Source organism: Canis lupus, chromosome 17, assembly GCF_048164855.1.
Source record: "Canis lupus baileyi chromosome 17, mCanLup2.hap1, whole genome shotgun sequence".
NCBI lineage: Eukaryota > Metazoa > Chordata > Mammalia > Carnivora > Canidae > Canis > Canis lupus.
In genome coordinates this window covers 14,270,019-14,288,127 of record NC_132854.1, presented here as the reverse complement: position 1 = coordinate 14,288,127, position 18,109 = coordinate 14,270,019, and the positions used below count along the sequence as shown (strand labels likewise).

Genomic DNA, 18,109 nt, shown 5'->3' with positions numbered 1-18,109 from the left:
CTCTTGATGTTGTACATGAGTTTGGATGAATGTACTAATGTCACATACCCACCATTACTGTATCATACAGAACAGTTTCACTGCCCTAAGAACCCTCTGTGCTCTGCCTATTCATCGTCCTTTTCCCTTAACTCAAAAACTTTTAAAATTGCATATGAAGCAGTATAAGAATCACTTTTAGAAGGGTAGGAGTGGCCAAAAGAATGATTCAATGAACTCTTCTGTTAATGAGATTCTTAGATTCTTCCACATGATAACGTTGGATGCATTTTACCATATTTACCTTCCTGAGAGTGTCTAAGTTGTATGTTACATAAAGATGCCACAAAAAGACACTGGAGCTCACTGGGCCATCCCAGCCGCTCAATGTTCCGTTCTTCCACCCAGATGTTGATGGCCTTTCTAAGCCCACATGTGATACTTGAAGGCAGGTAGCTTCTGGTTGAAGCCTCCAAGTCCTGCCATGACACATGTCCTCAAGGAGCCATTGTGTTCATTCATTCCCCAAAGCAAGTCCTTGCCTGTAGCGCATGAGAAACCTAACAGGCAGGCAGGAAAGCAGCCTGCTCAAGCACCAGCAGTTCCAACAGGTCTCTACCTATCCATAATCCTGGCGCTCTGCACAAGTGCACAGGTGACAGAGGTCTCATTGAATCTCCAGCCATAGGTCCCATCAATCAGACTCTTGCTTATTTCACCCAAAGGACAGTGACAGAGACAGATACTTCTCACTGGCCCTCACCCTCTTTTCTGCTTTCTCTCCTATATATGGCTTGTTCTTCTCTTTTAGTTTTCCCAGCCCAGGCTCATCTAGGAGTCTTTTCTTCCAGAATAATCCATTGACTCCTTTCTTTGAGGGCTCTTCCTACAAAAATAAAATCTCAAATTGTATTTTTTTTCTTTACAAATAAGGAGACTGGGATCCCTGGGTGGCGCAGCGGTTTGGCGCCTGCCTTTGGCCCAGGGCACGATCCTGGAGACCCGGGATCGAATCCCATGTCGGGCTCCCGGTGCATGGAGTCTGCTTCTCCCTCTGCCTGTGTCTCTGCCTCTCTCTCTCTCTCTGTGTGACTATCATAAAAAAAAAAAAAAAAAAAATAAGGAGACTGATTTCTTTTTAGTATATCCATCCCTAAGAGCAGAAAGGAAATAAGTATGTTCTCTTTGCCCAGGATTAGATGCACAGAAAATGAGCGGAAAGCCCCAGGAAACTGTGTTTGGGGTCATGTGTTACTATCCAAAACGGACTAGGGGCAGGGGGAGACTAAGTCTCAAACAAAAAGGCATAAAAAAAATCTCTGGAAGCTAAGATATCACTGGAAATGTAATAGCAAGGAATCTGCATTTTCAAGTTTTTCCATAGCATTTTGATGCATCCAGCCATGCCTGAGCCCCAGAGTTGACACAAGGGCTCCTATAGCACACTGGCCGTGGTTTGTGGTTGGCTGGGCCTCCTTCTGGTTTCTACGTATGTGCATTGGGAGCCAAACACACTGATATTTTCTTCTTGGCACTGTGCGCTCAGCTCACCAAGGGATGTCCTGACAATCCTAGAGCTCATGCACGTAGGGGATACATGTAGGAACGTTCTAGGATTTGTTTGTTTCTCTCTCATCTTCTTTTCCCCCATAGAGAGCCAAGCTAAGCATATAGTGAGAAACAAAGGAAAAGTGTTCAATGTCAGTCCTCAGAATGAACAGAAGTGAAGGGTGAACCGTCTCAGGCCTTGCACCATTAGTGATCTAAATGAAGAAGTGGAGTTTGTGAGGTTTGCTGATGGCATAATCAGTGTCAGTCGATAAGAGTTTCAATGGAATAAGGGAGTTCCAGATGGGCTTTAAAGTTAGGAAATCTAATGAAATAACTCCTGGGGATATTGGATTTGTGAACCTTTCAGGCAGCCTTCAGAAAAACACTAAGTTCTGGTGTCATGAGTTCAAGAAAACAGTGTCCAGAAATCATTCTGGGACTCTTGTTTACATGTTTGCTACCTCACAGTATGTTTGTGGAAAATGAATAAACATGGCACTTAGAAGCCACTTTACTTTTTTTGCCATAATTATTTGACTGCAGCTAATGACTTCGGATTAGGTTTCTGAAAAACATGAGACCACGTGAAAGTCTGGACCTCTTATTTTAGCATGTAACATTTATGGAATTTTCAGTGTGGGCATTCTGATTTGCAAGGCACGGTCAGGCCAGGTTGAGAATGCATCATTCTCCTCCTCTCATCTCTGTCAGGCGAACTGTCTCAGCAAAGAAGGTCAGGAAAATATTGATGCATGATATCAATAATATTCAATTTGCTTAACACATTCTTCACTTACTTCCTCATTGCCGATTCTACTCTCCTCTCTCTTTCCCTGTCTCGTCTGGTCCTTGCTCTCTCCATACACATGAGTCAGGCTTTTTTTAGCTAAGCAGTCCATATGCACAGCCTGGAGCCTAATTCTCTCCAGGGAGATGTGGGTCCCCACAGCAAAAATACCCCAGTGGTGAGGGATCCCAGGGTCCTGGGTAGACCAGACCTGTTGAGCTGGAGGAATGTGATTGTTTCTTTTAACTCCTCTGTGGAGCAGCTGTCTGGTACAACAGATTATGGGAGAAAATGCAAAATGATAAGCCTATCTATGAAGGACAAGGGAATAGAAAGGCAATGTCACAAAGTAGAAGCTTTTCAGTAGTTGATGGGATGGAGGAAAGGATAGGAGAGAAAATGATGTTTGGATACTCCTTCCCTCATTCCTAAATGCCATCTCCCCACTGACCTACCCCCACAGCATCCCCCTCTTAAGTTCTTTCTAACACTCACACACTCAAGCACACATGCACATGACCCCAGTTGCTCTCCGTGTAGGAATTGTGTCTTAATCATCTATGGAACCCTGGAGCCTTTCCCATTGGTAAGAGCTCTGGATTGAATGATTGCGTTTCTCCCAAATTCATGTGTTGAAGCCCTAATCTTTGATGCGACGGTATTTGGAAGAGAGACTTTGGGAAGTAATTAGGCCATAAGTGTTAAATCCTTGAGAATGGAATTAGTGCCCTCATAAAAAGAGACAGAAGAAAGATGACTTCATGTAATAATATAGCAAGAAGGTGGCCCTCTGTAAACTAGGAATAGAGTCCTCACCAAAACCTGACCATGCTGGAGACTGATCTCAGACTTCAGGCTTCCAGAATTGTGATAAATAAGTGTTCGATGTTTAAGCTACTCTCTCAATGGTATTTTTTATGGCAGCCCGAGCTAAGACTGTAAGCAATCACTAAATGTCAAATAGATTACTCAAGGTGAACATTTTAAGATACTGTATTATTTAATTTTAATATCTATATAAAGTGGTAAATTGAAATAGAAGGCTCCATCTTCCTTATGATGATTACCATTTTGTAACTTGGAAAAGATGTAAAGAAAATATTTTATAATTCAAACAAAAGGCTGTATGAGTGGTACAGATGAGTGACTAAGCCATACTGAGACTTGAGTCTCTGACTGCAGCTCTGTGCTGCTTCTTAGTCACTTGCAGAAGTAAGGGAAGTACAGTAGCTGACACAGTTCTGGTGCACAGTAAGTAATAACTTGCTGGTAGTAATATCTATTGCAATGACTATTATTCTAATTTTCCCACTATGTGTAATTAGCATACTCAATATATAATTCAAGATTTGGAAAATGGTTAAGAAGATAGCCAAAGGAGATAGGATGAAGTATTAACCAGTGTCACTTAACAAGGAGTTTAGAAATGAAAGCATAGTGCATGTCCCAACCTTGAGCTAGCCACCCTCACTTGGGGCTCTGACTCAGCAGAGTTGTGCCCAAAGGCAACTGGTTTTGGGCCACCCCTGAGGTCCACACCCACCAATGACACTTCCTGAACACAGCCCACTCACAGATGGTTGTTTCAGGTCCAAGAGACTAAAATGATAAAACTGGCCCACATCAGACCATGGACTTTCTCAGGTAAATGTAAGTAACAATGGACTTTCTCTCTCTAAACAAAAGTACAGGTAGGGCCGATAACTCTTCTTTCAGTTGTAATTCAACAAATGTTTATTAAATACCTACTAAGCCAGGCACAGTTCTGACCCCCAGCCTCCTCTTGCCACAAGGAAAAGCAGTCTGACCCTACTGCAGTGGGATGGACATCATCACTTCTGCCTCCTGTAGGTGCAGCCTTCCAGGCAACAGCCTCACTCTGTGTGCAGAGAAATGCTTCTACAGTGGAGATGAGGGCCTCATGGAGAATTCTGGATGGAAGCTGAATCTCCTGCTGCCCTGGGAAACCAGGCCTAGGTGGACTGTTTCTGCCCTTGAAGATGAAATGGGAGGTATCCTAGAGTGACTTTAGCCAGCTGGACCTCAATGAACCATGCTGGTATCAGAATAGAACATTTTTATCAGACTTCTCAATGATTCCATACCTACCTTGACTGGTCTTTTGCTATTCTTACCAACAAAACTGTACCTTTTGTCCCAAGTCAGTCCTGTATCTGAACCTGCTTACTTGTGACCTTGTCCTTATAAATGGAGGCGAGCAACCTGTATTCCATACTCAGCTTTGCCATCTTTTTTAGACATTTACCTGCCTGCCACTGGCCAGCAACCTCAGCCTGACCTGTCTCCCCCAAGTGACCACATGTCAACTCAGCCTGAATGACCCACTCTTCTCAGAACCTGGCCAGCCAGAACACCCAGCAGTCATATAATTATGTGGTGAAAATAAAATAACCAGGCACTCTAAGGATACATAATGCATAAATGCCTAAATATATGTATAATTTATTAATAAAGTAATACATAGTAATAAAATAATAATAAGAAATAAATAAGTAAGCATTTTCACATGGAGATGAATCATTTTTATGTAGGAAGTATATAAATTTATTAAGTTATTCTCTGTAGGAAAATACAGTATGAGTGGTTATGAAAAGATGGTCCTCATCTTTGCCTGTCTTCATTCTTTTTGGCCTTTGTCACTTCATGTCCTTCTATGAACCTCTTAGTTTCTACTTTGCATACATATATTTTTTTCTCCTAACTTCTAAGGATGTCTCCTTATTAAGCCACCATCCAAAGCATCAATTAAGCACCTGCATATCCATAGGACTTTTTCAGGGGCTGCCTTCCCACATATTTTCTATTTATGTATCTCATTGCATGTCTCTCATTTCAGACTTTCCATGTGTTTCCCAATATATTTTGTGCCACACTCTCTCTGTGGGCTATTCTTTATATCTCCATGTTTATTTATACCTCTACCTGTGGTTCTATAATCTAGATTGTGATCAACCTGAATTGTTTTATAATTTCTGGTATAAACTCTCTCGAGAATGGCATCAAATTTAACTGTAATAGATTGAGTAGATCAGTTAGTATTCCATCTGTGAAGTTAAGATGTCTTACTATGATTCTCTGCCCCTACAGAATATAAAACATATGAATTGTGTAGAACTCTAGTTTTCTGGAATAACAGATGATTTACTCTATTATGGGATTTTGTCCAAAGATACATAAGCTAGGAATGAATGATTTGATTCCATTTCTTGTCTATTGTGTGAACCAGTTCTGATTTTCTTCACTTCACTCAGTGACCTATAGTTTGGTGATCATGTGAGGGCTGCCTAGACTCATGAAAAATGACTCAATTGAACTAAGGTGAATGGGAGAGAGAGTTAAATAGAGTTTTAGGGCTTAAACACTAATGAACACTGAGAGATACAGATTCATCTTTCTTGACACCTGTATCTGTAAATACTTCCTGGTGCGATAGCCCCGTAAGAACTTGGAGCAACGATAAAGTGGGGAACAGATGGATTGGGCATCACTTGATGATTTAGAACTATGGAATTTTAAGTTTCATGCTGATAGACTCTGTTGCATTGGAATTCCATATGCTGAACTCAATGAGATATCAGGCTCACCCAAGCAAAACCATACAGTCCCTATTATTACAAGGTAAGGGCTGGGGTGGTATTGTGTGGCCAGACAGCAAACGAGAATGAACTAACCTCCAAGGCTGCAACTTAATGCTTTGGGAATGTCAAATAGCCATTTTTCCAGACTAAGGAGTATGGGCTTACCATCCAAATCAGTCAAGATGATTCCATTTCATATGTTGATAGGCAACTGTTGGATAGCTTCCAAAGGTCCCCCACAGTGTCCTGACACTCTTTAGTCAATAAAGACTTTCCAGGAACCTGACACAAATTCTAGTTCTACGACACCTTCTCCTTCCCCAGACACCCAGCTCATATAAAGAATTCGGTAGGGTGAGTGATTCTTTCATTCAAACAATACAATGGAAATGTAAGTGATTGTAGAGGGAGGAGAGGACAGAAATAGAAACCAAGGTCTGTGCAAACTGAATCAAATGAGATTTTTTAAAACAGTAAATCTTCAAAGCTTATTTTCAGAAGAAATTGTCTTCAAAGTGACTCCTACCGAGTAACATAAAATGAAAATCCATCTGAGGATATAAAAAGGATGCACCAGCTTCCCTTGTTTGGTACCACAACTTTACTATTGTGAAATGTCATCTTATTCTGTGCTAAATTTTCTTGGCCTTTTTTGGGTGTGATGTTAATGGGATATTTTCAAAATTCCACATCTGTCCCAAGCTACAAAGAAGCATTTATAACCATAAGCTTGTAGGCTTGCTTGTTATAAGAGTTTTAAATATGGACTCTAAATATTCTACATCTTTCAAAACCATTGATCGCCATTGATCAAATAGGACTAAACTGCTTTTGAGTCTCTTTGGATCCCTTGCATAAATACATATTGAAGGACTGTTTTAAATGTCCATTAGATCTTAACGTTTCTCTTTAGAGCCATTACCATTTATCATATGACTGTAAATATAGATTCAGGGATGTTTAAAACACACATTATTTACCTGGCAAGGCTTAATGGCTCCAAAAGATGCATTAGAGTCCATTTATAACTCCTTTCCAAGAATAGATCCTGAACACCTCCCATGTATGAATTTTATTTTATACCAAGGAAGGAGATAATGCTACTGCGTAATTTACCCAATGTTTCAAATAAAATATGTTTTCCAAGGCATGTGTGTTCAACAGTTTTATGACTCTTTGTAAAAGTAACCTGCTTTGAGTGATGCTTCGGTAGGAGCAGCCAGCCATGGTTTTACTGAAAGCGCGTTTTTCTTTTAATAGTGCTTCAAAAGAAAAATGAAGATTCTTTACCTTTATTTTTTCTTTAATTAAATCTTTTATTTAATTGAAGAATAATTGGCATATCATATTATATTAGTTTCAGGTGTACAACGTAGTGGTTTGATACATATATATGTTACAAAATGGTCACCACAATAAGTCTAGTTACCATTTGTCAGCATACAAAATTGTTGCAAAATGATCATAATTTGTAATTCAAATTATTCAGAATTATAATTAGCATTATTTATAACTATAGTATATTGTATTATAGTCCCGATGCTGTACATTATATCCCTGTATCTTATTTATTTTATAACTGGAAGATTATAATCCCCTTTACCTATTTTATCCACCCCTCCCCTCCCCACTAGCAACTATCGTTTGTTGTATGTATCTGTGATTCTGTTTTTGTTTTGTTCTATCTTTTAGATTCCACATATAAGTAAAATCATGTGGTGTTTGTCTGACCTATTTCACCTAGCATAATACACACTCTAGGTCCATCCATGTTATTACAACTGGCAAGACTTAATTCCTTTATATGGCTGTGTAATACTATACTGTGTATATGCCACATACTCTTTATCCATTCATCTATCGATGGACACTTGGATGCTCTCATATGTTGGCTATTGTAAATAATGCTGAAATGAACATAGGCTGTACATATCTTTTCAAATTACTGTTTTTGTTTTCTTCAGATAAATAGCTAGATGTGGAATTGATGGATTGTATGTTAGTTCTATTTTTATTTTTTCAAGGAACTTCCATAATGTTTTTCATGGTGGCTGCACCAATTTACTCTCTGCCTTTGGAGTAAACATGATTAGATTTTCTATTTTTATTAACATTTATTGTTTTGAAGTTCATCTATATTATGGTTAAAATAAATATTCCAGAAGACCTCTACCTGTGGTAACAATGATTACTGAAACAGGACAAAAAGCCTCATGACTTCCTTCACATGTACGGAAACATGGTAGGCAGGGTAGCATATAAACCAGTGAGGATTCTCTCTCTGTGTCTCTCATGAATAAATAAAATCTTAATAAATAAATAAACAAACAAACAAACCAGGGGAGGAAAAATAGTGGGGCTAGCCAATAGTGAGGCCAATTGGTTATCCATGATGAAAAAATTAGACCCTTACCTTACATTGGGCCCTAAGTAGCTCCTTTGTGGATTAAAAAATTAAATGTGAAAATGAAAAACATTGAAATTTTTAGAAGAAAGTATTAGAGAATATTTTGGGTAGGAAAAGATTTAAAGTACAAAACCCGGCGTGTGGTTGACTGTGATCGCCATGTCTTCTCCCAAGACTTTCAGAATCAAGCAATTCCTGGCCAAGAAACAAAAGCAGAATCGTCCTATTCCCCAGTGGATTCAGATGAAAACTGGTAATAAAATCAGGTACAACTTCAAGAGGAGGCACTGGAGAAGAACCAAGCTGGGTCTATGAGGAAGCATTGCACATCATGAAATAGCAAACATAATTGGCACACATATTTAAGCCGCATGGAGATCACATGTTCCTATCCTATCAATATGGAAACATCCTTCCTACCTGGCCAATAGACATGTCTTATCAAGGGAATGATTTTCTCCGTTACTATGACTCTATACCAGTAGGTTGGTTCAGTAATAAATGTGAGACCTTTCAGCTGAGCTGCTGTTGTGTCCTGATTTGTGAAGTACTGAATTCCCCCTCCTGTCAGATCTCACATAGCACTGTCTGATAGAACTTTCTGCAGTGATAGAAATGGCCCTGACAACGAAGTATTTAAAGTGTGGCTAGGGGACACCTGTGTGGCTCTGTCTGCTAAGCGTCTGCCTTTGGCTCAGGTCTTGATGGGGAGTCAGCATGTCTCCCCCTCTCTGCTCCTCCCCCTGCTCACGTGCTTTCTCTCAAATAAAATCTTTTAAAAGAGTACAAAACCCCACAAATGTAAAAGAAAAATATAGATGAATTAGGCTATATTTAAATGTATAACATCTCTATAAAAATGTGTATCAGGTGGAAAGACAATCTAGAAAAAGATATTTGTAATATATATATTACAAGAGGATTAGTATCTCAAGTAAATAGATAACTTCTACATAGTACCGAAGAAAACAACAGAATTAAAAATTGGGTAAAGGGTAGGAGTAGGAGATAATCATAAAGGAGTAAACCCAAGTGTCCAGCAAACATATGAAAAGGTGCTTTCTCCTCCAGGATGATCAGGTAAAGACAGAGTAGCACAAAGGAGTGCCATTTTACCTCATCAAGTATGCAGAATTGAAATGTTTGAGAATGCCAAGAGTTGGAGATTGTGAGGCCACAGAACACTCATGTGTTGCTGGTGGGAATTTTAATTGGCATCACTGCCTTAGATGTATTGGTGAAGGTGTGCATTCCTGGCTCTCTAGCAACTTGTTAGCTACATAGCCTAGAACAACTTTTGTACATCTATATCAATACAGAAGTAGATGGGTAGATGATGAAGGATACTCATGATTGTCTGTAATAGTGAAGATCTGGAAATAGTCCAGCCGTCCATTAATAGGAATGACTAGTTAATAAATTGTGGAGTAGTCTTTAAATACAAATATCATTTTGTTTAATATACTAATAGCAAAAACAGACATCCTAAGTGGAGTAGAGCTACATGTCAACGTGGATAAGTTTCAAAGAAAGAATGCAAAAATAAGCAAACTGGCAATTTAAAGTTTAAAAATATGCAAAGTAATACTTTATGTATTATGAATTTATACATATGAAGAGGAAAACAAAACATTCAAGGAGATGAAACACCGACCCCAAGGCAGTCCTTAACTCTGAGGAAACAGATTAGAGAGTTACATTGGGTTCTACAATTGTATTTTACTTTTCAACATTTTTCAAATTAGAAAAAATCTGGAACATATATGGGAAAATACTAAATTTGACAAAGCTGGGTGTATTTTGAATGTTTATTATCTCATTACCCTATATTTTTTAAATTCTTGAAATATTTCCAATGTAAAATAATTACAGGGGCACCTGGGTGGCTCAGCGGCTGAGCATCTGCCTTCTGCACAGGGTGTGATCCTGTGGTCTACGGATCGAGTCCCACATTGGGCTCCCTGAATGGAGCCTACTTCCTCCTCTGCCTCTGTCTTTGCCTATCTCTCTCTCTCTATCTCTCATGAATAAATACAATCTTAAAATAAAAATAAAAATAAAAATAAATAAAATAATTACACACCAGTTTCCTTCCTGACTCCCTTCCATTCCATTTGGCACTCCCAGAGGCAATCCCTATTAACCACCTGTTTCTTCTAGCACTTACTACTGCTCTATCTTTATCTAGTTAAGGTAGAAATCCATCTAATTGAAACATTATCTATTTCTCATGATGAAAGTTAATGGTTGTATTCACTTACATCATTTCCTACCTTCCCTCCACATTTAAAACATAGTTGTATCAAGATTTCTAGTTCCCTTATTAGTCATATTGAGTATTAGGAAACACAGTATACTTAAATCTTAATTTCTTGTTCCATCAATTAGAGAGAGTGTTTCCTACTCCTCTACTTTCTAAGATGGGCCCTACTTACTGTGTTCCTCCCTTTCCACCTCTGTGATTTTTTTGTTTTGTGCTTTTATATGATTCAGGTTGATAACATCTACATTCTGTTCTATAATCATAATTAAATCTTTTGTGCTTTGTCTTTGAGCTAATTCTAAAAGATCAAAATCAATAAAGAATATTTATATTATTGTGATTATTTAATGTGATTTAAAACAGACTCTAACAGTGTATCATGGTTTTATTACTTTTCTCATATTGCTTTTTGCTTTTTCTAGAAATTTTAATTGTCTTTATTTCTTGAATTAGCTACCATTATTATTTTTTGAATTGTTCCAATATCCCGTAAGCATTCCATTTGGGGGGCTGATATGATTAGAGAAGATTTTGTTTTGTTTTGTTAAAGTAGAAGTGAATCTGGGCAGATAACTAAAATAGCCTCCTAGACTACTAAAAGTACAATGTAATTTCTGTCTGTAGCAGTAACCAAGAGGGTATATATGACTGATCTAGACTCACTACCAAACAGTCCTCCTATTTCATGTCATTAAGTAACTAATTTCAACTAATATTTTAATTAATGCAAAATGTCAGCAGTGATGTATGCATCTATGTATCTATGAATGTGTTTATCTACCATCTATCTAATCTACCTACTTATCTGTCTATGTTAGTTTCATGTTACTACATAACAAATTATCACAAACTTAGCTAATAATTCTGTAGTTCCAAAGTCTGGTTGGCCTAGGTCGGTTCTTAGGGTCTCACAAGAACAATATCAACATGTCAGCCAAGCTGTATAGAGGGTCTAAGAATGAATCAGATTCCAAACTCATTCAGACGGTCAACAATTCTGTTCCTGGGACTCTGGGGTGGTTCAGTGGTTAAGTGTCTGCCTTTGGCTCAGGGCATGATCCCAGGGTGCTGGGACTGAGTCCTGTATCAGCCTCCCGGCAAGGTGCCTGCTTCTCCTTCTACCTATGTCTCTGCCTCTCTCTCTCTCTTTCTCTCTCTCTGTGTCTCTCATGAATAAATAAATAACATCTTTAGAAAAAAATCTGTTCCTAGTGGTTTTAGGAATGAAATCCCATTTCCTTGCTGGTTGTCAGCCAGTGGTTATTGTCTGCTCCTGGTGGCCATCAGTATTTCTGCTTGAAAGACTGGCTCCATCTTCAAACTTGGAATGTGACTTCTAAACCACTATCATCTGAAGGAAGCTCTCTGGTTTGAAAAGCGCCTGTGATTAGATCAAGGTCATCTGTGGCTTTAATCACATATGCAAAATCCCTTCAAAGCAGCACCTAGATAGTGCTTGATTGAATAACTAGGGTAGGAGAAGGTAGGAGAATTTTGGGAGTAGAATCTTTATTATTTTGCCCACAAGCCTATCACTTTCCTTTCTTCACCTACCTGCTTACCTACATAACTACGTAATCTATCATCTCTCTGGCTTGCCATCCATCTTTCTAAATATAGGCCCATTTCTATTCCATTTTATTTCTGGTTTTGTTCCAGAAAGGACACAGTTAGTTTTTGGACTTAGAGAAGACACCATGCGATAAAAGTGCAATAAAAGTAAAGTGAAAAGGAAAAGAAATGCATGGGTAAAGATTGCAAATGCTTTTGACCCCTCCATCAGTGTAAATGGGCCTAGTAAAGGAGCAAACGTCAGCCACAGAGGTCGTGAACTACATCAGACTATAATGGAAGAATGCCCGATGTAACTTTCACTTTCCTCTCTCCAGGTGAGCCACCAGCAACTCCAAAGTCTGAAAGGTGACACTCTGATGGGAAATTGTGTGGAAACTGGGCAGCATGAGAAGCTCTAGCCTTTGGGTCTGGGCTGCCTGTAAACATCCAGGAGTAATTTGTGAGCAGTGTACAATGATCAATTTTTGAAATCTTATATCTGAAAACATCCAGTCAAGATAGAAGAAGTATACTTTTATAGAGGAGGGACACTTGTGTAGGAGATCCTATGATTCTGCTGTCTACCTGTATGAACATGTCTCCGACAATGCATACCAGGTACTAGTGTTTAGGTAGGCAAAGGAGAGCATATAGGCCCTTCATATGTGTATATACATATATATGTATATATATTAAAGATTTTGTTTATTTATTTATTTATTTATTTATTTATTTATTTATTTATTTATTTAAGAGAGTGAGAGAGTACAAGTAGGGGGATTAGCAGAGGGCAGGGAGAAGCAGGCTCCCTGCTTAGCAGGTAGCCCCATGCAGGGCTCGATCCCAAGGACCCTGGAATCATGACCTGAGCAAAAGGTAGACACTTAATGGATTGAGCCACCCAGGCATACCAGGCCCTTCTATAATTGATAGATTATGCACTGAGAGGGAAGAATGAAAGCATCTGGTCCCACATAAGTGTGAAATACCATACTGCTATGCTTGTTCCAGTTTTTTTTCTTACTAACACTTTTAGAGGTATACCACATACTATATGCTTTCACATAGAGAATGGCACTTAATGCACACACTAGCCCTAGTGAGTGTATATCCTCATTCCTGTCATGCAGAGGAATAAAAATTAAGGAAATAAGGGAATGAAAATATAATATGCATTACCTGGCTGTTAGTTACTAAGTACTGTGCCAGCTGCCTATCATATTTACTTTTATTTATTCCTCACGCCTCCATTCCACAGGTGGGGAAATCAACACTCAAAAATGAGACAGAACTTGCCTGGTGTCAAGCTAGACTTGGTGAACTTGGACTGAACCCTGGCATGTGTCCTCAAGAACTTCTCTGATGAGAGGGCGGCATGGCGATCCCAGAGAGGTGCTTTAGAGGTTCCACATATGTAGAGGAAATTTTCATTTTTAATGCATCTTTTAGCTGTATATTAAAACCAAAATAAAATATACTCAACAATGTGATATTCCAAATTCTAACACCCTGGAGATTGCATATATGACTTCCCCTGCCCTGCAAAATAAAATGATAGTAACAATCCCAGGGTCCTCTGTCTCACTCTTCTGTGTTCCTTGGCACCTCCCTGTTCCAAGCCTCTAATCCACCTCCAAACAATCAGCCAAGCATGAGATTTCCTGAATCCTCAGCCTGAGTCAGAATCCCGGCTACACTTGCAGAGCATCTACTGCAATGATTATTAAATAATAATTTGTGAAATTAATTTCATTTAGTGTCTATCTTCCCTGCCAGATTTAAATTGTGCAGGGTGACCAAGAGTTTCTTACCACTGTATCTCTAGCGGTGACTTATTGAATTTATAAATAAATGCCAGGTTAAATCATTTTTGTGCACACCTCAGATCAAAGCTTTCCTTCTGCCTCTATTTAATTGAAGAACACCCTGAGATTACAAGACATGCTGTCGTGCTGTTAAGGAACTGTTACCAACTGTGACTCCTTTTCAGAGTGAATCAGAATTTCTTTCTATATTATGAAACCAACAACAAAAACAAAAAAATGAGAGGGGTAGCAAAAAAAAAAACTGGATATTGACTTCTGTAATTACTGATCTCAAATTTGGGGGTTTGTGAATGCAGCCATAGTATTTGGTCATTGATTATACAAAATAAAGATTATAAATTTGAACTTATGACATATATCTTAGCTTCCTAAAACTCCTCCTTAATCTGTTTTATCTGGACAGTGTAAGATTTTATTTGAAACAGAACTGAATAACTACCGATGTAACTTTCAAAAATTAATGCTGGGCACAGAAGAAGCCCTAATTAAAATATGTTAAATAAGATCATGAATGAATGGAGTAATGAATGAATGCTCAATTTGGTGTTAGGGACTGAATGTTTGTGTACCTTCTAAAATTCCCATGTTGAAACCATACCCTCCCTAATGTGCTGGTATGAGGAGGTGGGACCTTTGGGAGGTCATTAGGTAAGATGAGACCGTGAGGGTGGGGCCCTCGTGAATGGGATTAGTGCCATTAGAAGGGTCAGGAGAGCTTATTTCCTCTCTGCTCCCTGCCACATGAGGATACCAGAGAAGTCAGCAGCCTGCAACCCAGAAGAAGCCCTGCACCAGTCCTGCCCATGCTGGCATCTGATCTTGAACTTCCAGCCTCCAGAACCAGAACCGTGAGAAACAAATTTCTGTGGTTTATAAGCTCCATAAGCTCCTCCGGCATAGTACTTTGTCATAGTGGCTCAAACAGACTAAGACATTTAGTTAATGCCTACATTAACCATTGTTTTCCACTTTATTCATCATCATGTTCCTCCTTTTACTTTGTATCACCTTCTCTCTTCCCAGCTACATCTTTGGTTCAGTGATGAAGCTTTTTAAAGCTGTAGTAAAGGTATATCTTTGTAAAGAAGCTTGGTCCTTTCTTTTTTTTTTTAAGATTTTATTTATTTATTCATGATAGTCACACAGAGAGAGACAGAGAGGCAGAGACACAGGCAGAGGGAGAAGCAGGCTCCATGCAGGGAGCCCAACGTGGGATTCGATCCCGGATCTCCAGGATCGCGCCCCGGGCCAAAGGCAGGCGCCAAACCGCTGCGCCACCCAGGGATCCCAGCTTGGTCCTTTCTAAATAGCCTCAGTGTGTCCCATGCACATTTTTCTTCAAAATCCTTACTTTAAAATGGCAACTAAGAAGCTCCAACTTCAAGAAACCAGAAAATGTGAGACCAATGCTTCCTTTTGGTTTAAAGACAACAGAAAAAGCAACAGAAAGACTCTTTTATTTTATAAAGGTTTGGTTTTTTTTGTAATGTTTGTGTTTTGACTTTTAAAATTATTAGGATTTTCATAAATATTTGAACCCTGTGGAAATAATCTCATCAACGTTCTATTTCTAGGACTATAAAGCAATTACAAGCTTGAAAGTGCTATTTTATTGTAATAAAAAGGAGAGTATTGGTGATATGTGGTTTGTGGTTTATTAAAGCCAGCTTGCTTAGACTTTAAAATGAGTAATTGCCAGCATAATTACTGCTTTACATTCCATGATCTGCACTCGGCTTTTTCAGTGAATCTGTCTTTCTACAGGTTTATGCTTGCAGGACTAAAGAAAATGTAGTTAAATAATTTAGCACCTCTGCCGTTACCTATAACTGTGAATCTACCTTCCACAAAGTTGTCCTAGAGATTCTTCAAGTAAAGCCCAGAATAAGAAAACACACACTTTCCTGGCTGCCTGAGAGCCCAGTCTCTTAACACCCTGGCTGTCTTCCTTGGCTCTGTCCTCAAAGGAACTCACACCATCCTGGGCATCCACATCCCTCCCCAGACTCAAGGGGGTGCTCTCCCAAACTCGCTGACCAAGTGCTGGCAAATCACAGATATGTGTATTCACAGCACCAGTTGCCAAGACTATGGTTTGGCTCACCTGTTCTTTCCCACTGCTCCTCCTTCCTATCTTCTTCTTTTGGTCTCCCGGACACTGGAGGCAGTGATAAAAGAAGTCACTGTGGTGCCTCAGTGTCTCAGTCAGTTAAGTGTCTGCCTTTGGATTGGGTCATGGTCTGGGGGCCTGGGATCCAGCCTCATTCAGACTCCCTGCTCAGTGGGATCCTGCTTCTCCCTCTCCCTCTGCCACTACCCCTTGCTTGTGTGGTCTCTCTCTCTCTCTCTCTCTCTCAAATAAATAAAATAAAATAATAAGTCACTCAGCTTCTGGAAGCATCCTAAATATTCTGTTTCTCCTCTAAACCCCTATATTGTATATCAGTTCTAAGACCCTGTTGTCACTCATGTGTACTTTCTATAAAATTTGTTTTGTTCTTGTCCTCTTCTCTCCAAAAAATAGATTACAAACTCCACAAGGCCATGGCTCTCTTCTTCCCTTTCATATGACTCCTAGCTACTTGCACATAGTAGGTGGTAATGAACTACAGAGAGACTTTAACCCTGCAGGCCGCTTCTGCAGCTGCTGAAAGCACGGGGCAGGTGGAAGGGGGGCTGTCCCCTCGAGAGAAGCACATTCTGTTTTCCTTCCATCCATGGGCTTGGCACTAGCTTTCTCTTTTTTTCTCCTGGAGTTTATGAGGGTCAGGAAAAGAATGAATGGACAGGGAGCTTTTTAATGGCATGCTAGTCTTCTGTGTTCTCTCAGATTTCTTAGGTGAGCTAACCTAGCTCCTTAATTATGATTAGCCTCACTGATTAAGCCATGGACGGCCTGTTTGGTTTCTGTTTTACCATCTTCTGCTTTTAGCCTCATCCTGATACAGTGAAAAAGCAACACATCCTGTGAACGGAAGTCTCTCCTATTGATGAAAGCAATCTGGAAATAAAGATTTTCTTCTTTTGTTTATAATCCTTGTATCTTCACAGGCCTCTGGCTCCTCAGATGATGATATAGATGTGCCTGGTAGTATTTTGAAGTTTGCTGCTCACTTAGGAAATACTGTTTTATGTCATTCATATCGCATGTTTAAGAGTGTCATTAAAAGAACAATTCACATTAGCACATCTTCCTGTTCTCTCTTCATTGCGTATCTTTGTAAGAGCTCAATGAAAGACTGTGTAATGATAACCACTGCGGGAACTGAAGAAAAATCATACAATTTGTACAAAGACACATGGTGAGCAGATAGTGGAGACCTCGAAACTGTGAATTAACAAGCAGAAGTGGCAGCAAAGTTTTAAATTCTTCAAAACCCTCTCACGCTGATTGCCTCTGTACTGAGGCTAATGATAATTCCTCTCAAAGAACAAGGTGTTTATGTGTTTTTATGGTGCATATCACCTGAGTGCAAGGTGCTTAGACATATTATTTTAGAACAAGACACAGCATTTTTATATCTTTATCTCCTTAATGACCTCATATTTGCCTCTGCGGGTGATTTGTGTTCCAGTCTGGAGTGTTCAGGGATTAACCACACATGAAGTGTTGTCTCTGAGGAAGATTTTTCTATAACCAAATTAAGCCAAGCTAATTAGAATGTTAGCATAAATCACAATATTTGTCTAATAATAATAATGTCTCCGAAATTTATATTCAAGGTAAATTTGCAGACACATTCTCTTTATGGAAGACAGCACACTTCAGGTACTGACTTACTGAGCTAAAGACAAAGGAGGGCATCTGGTCACAGGCTATAATGATGTATTTACACATTGACAGGGATTTCTTAAGTCTCCCCATGCACTTCCACAGATATTACCTTATTTGTTTTTTTCAGTAGTAGGAGGATTTTTATAATAGTCTATGTTACCATATCTGAACACTTGGAGCCAGATATATTTCTCAAACAAAAAGTTTCAGACTTGTAAAGGTAATATTGTACATGTACCATTTATTACATAGCATCCATGGAGTGTACAGGAGTCCCTGTGGTCAGGCTCATTGATATTGCTGCAGTGAAGCTCATGAATAATCACACCAAAGAAGCTAAGTAATAGATTTTAAGACTCTCATATCAG

General features: G+C 39.2%; 1 protein-coding gene and 1 long non-coding RNA gene across 4 annotated transcripts in view; both read left to right on the top strand.

The window, feature by feature from the left end:
- HS6ST3 (heparan sulfate 6-O-sulfotransferase 3) overlaps nucleotides 1-18,109 on the top strand; it is a 631,086-nt gene that overhangs the window by 505,783 nt on the left and 107,194 nt on the right. The window lies entirely within an intron of this gene.
- Nucleotides 11,850-15,605, top strand: LOC140607921 (uncharacterized). Its single transcript, XR_012009843.1, has 2 exons — nucleotides 11,850-12,758; nucleotides 13,399-15,605. It is a non-coding gene; the product is annotated as an uncharacterized lncRNA (long non-coding RNA).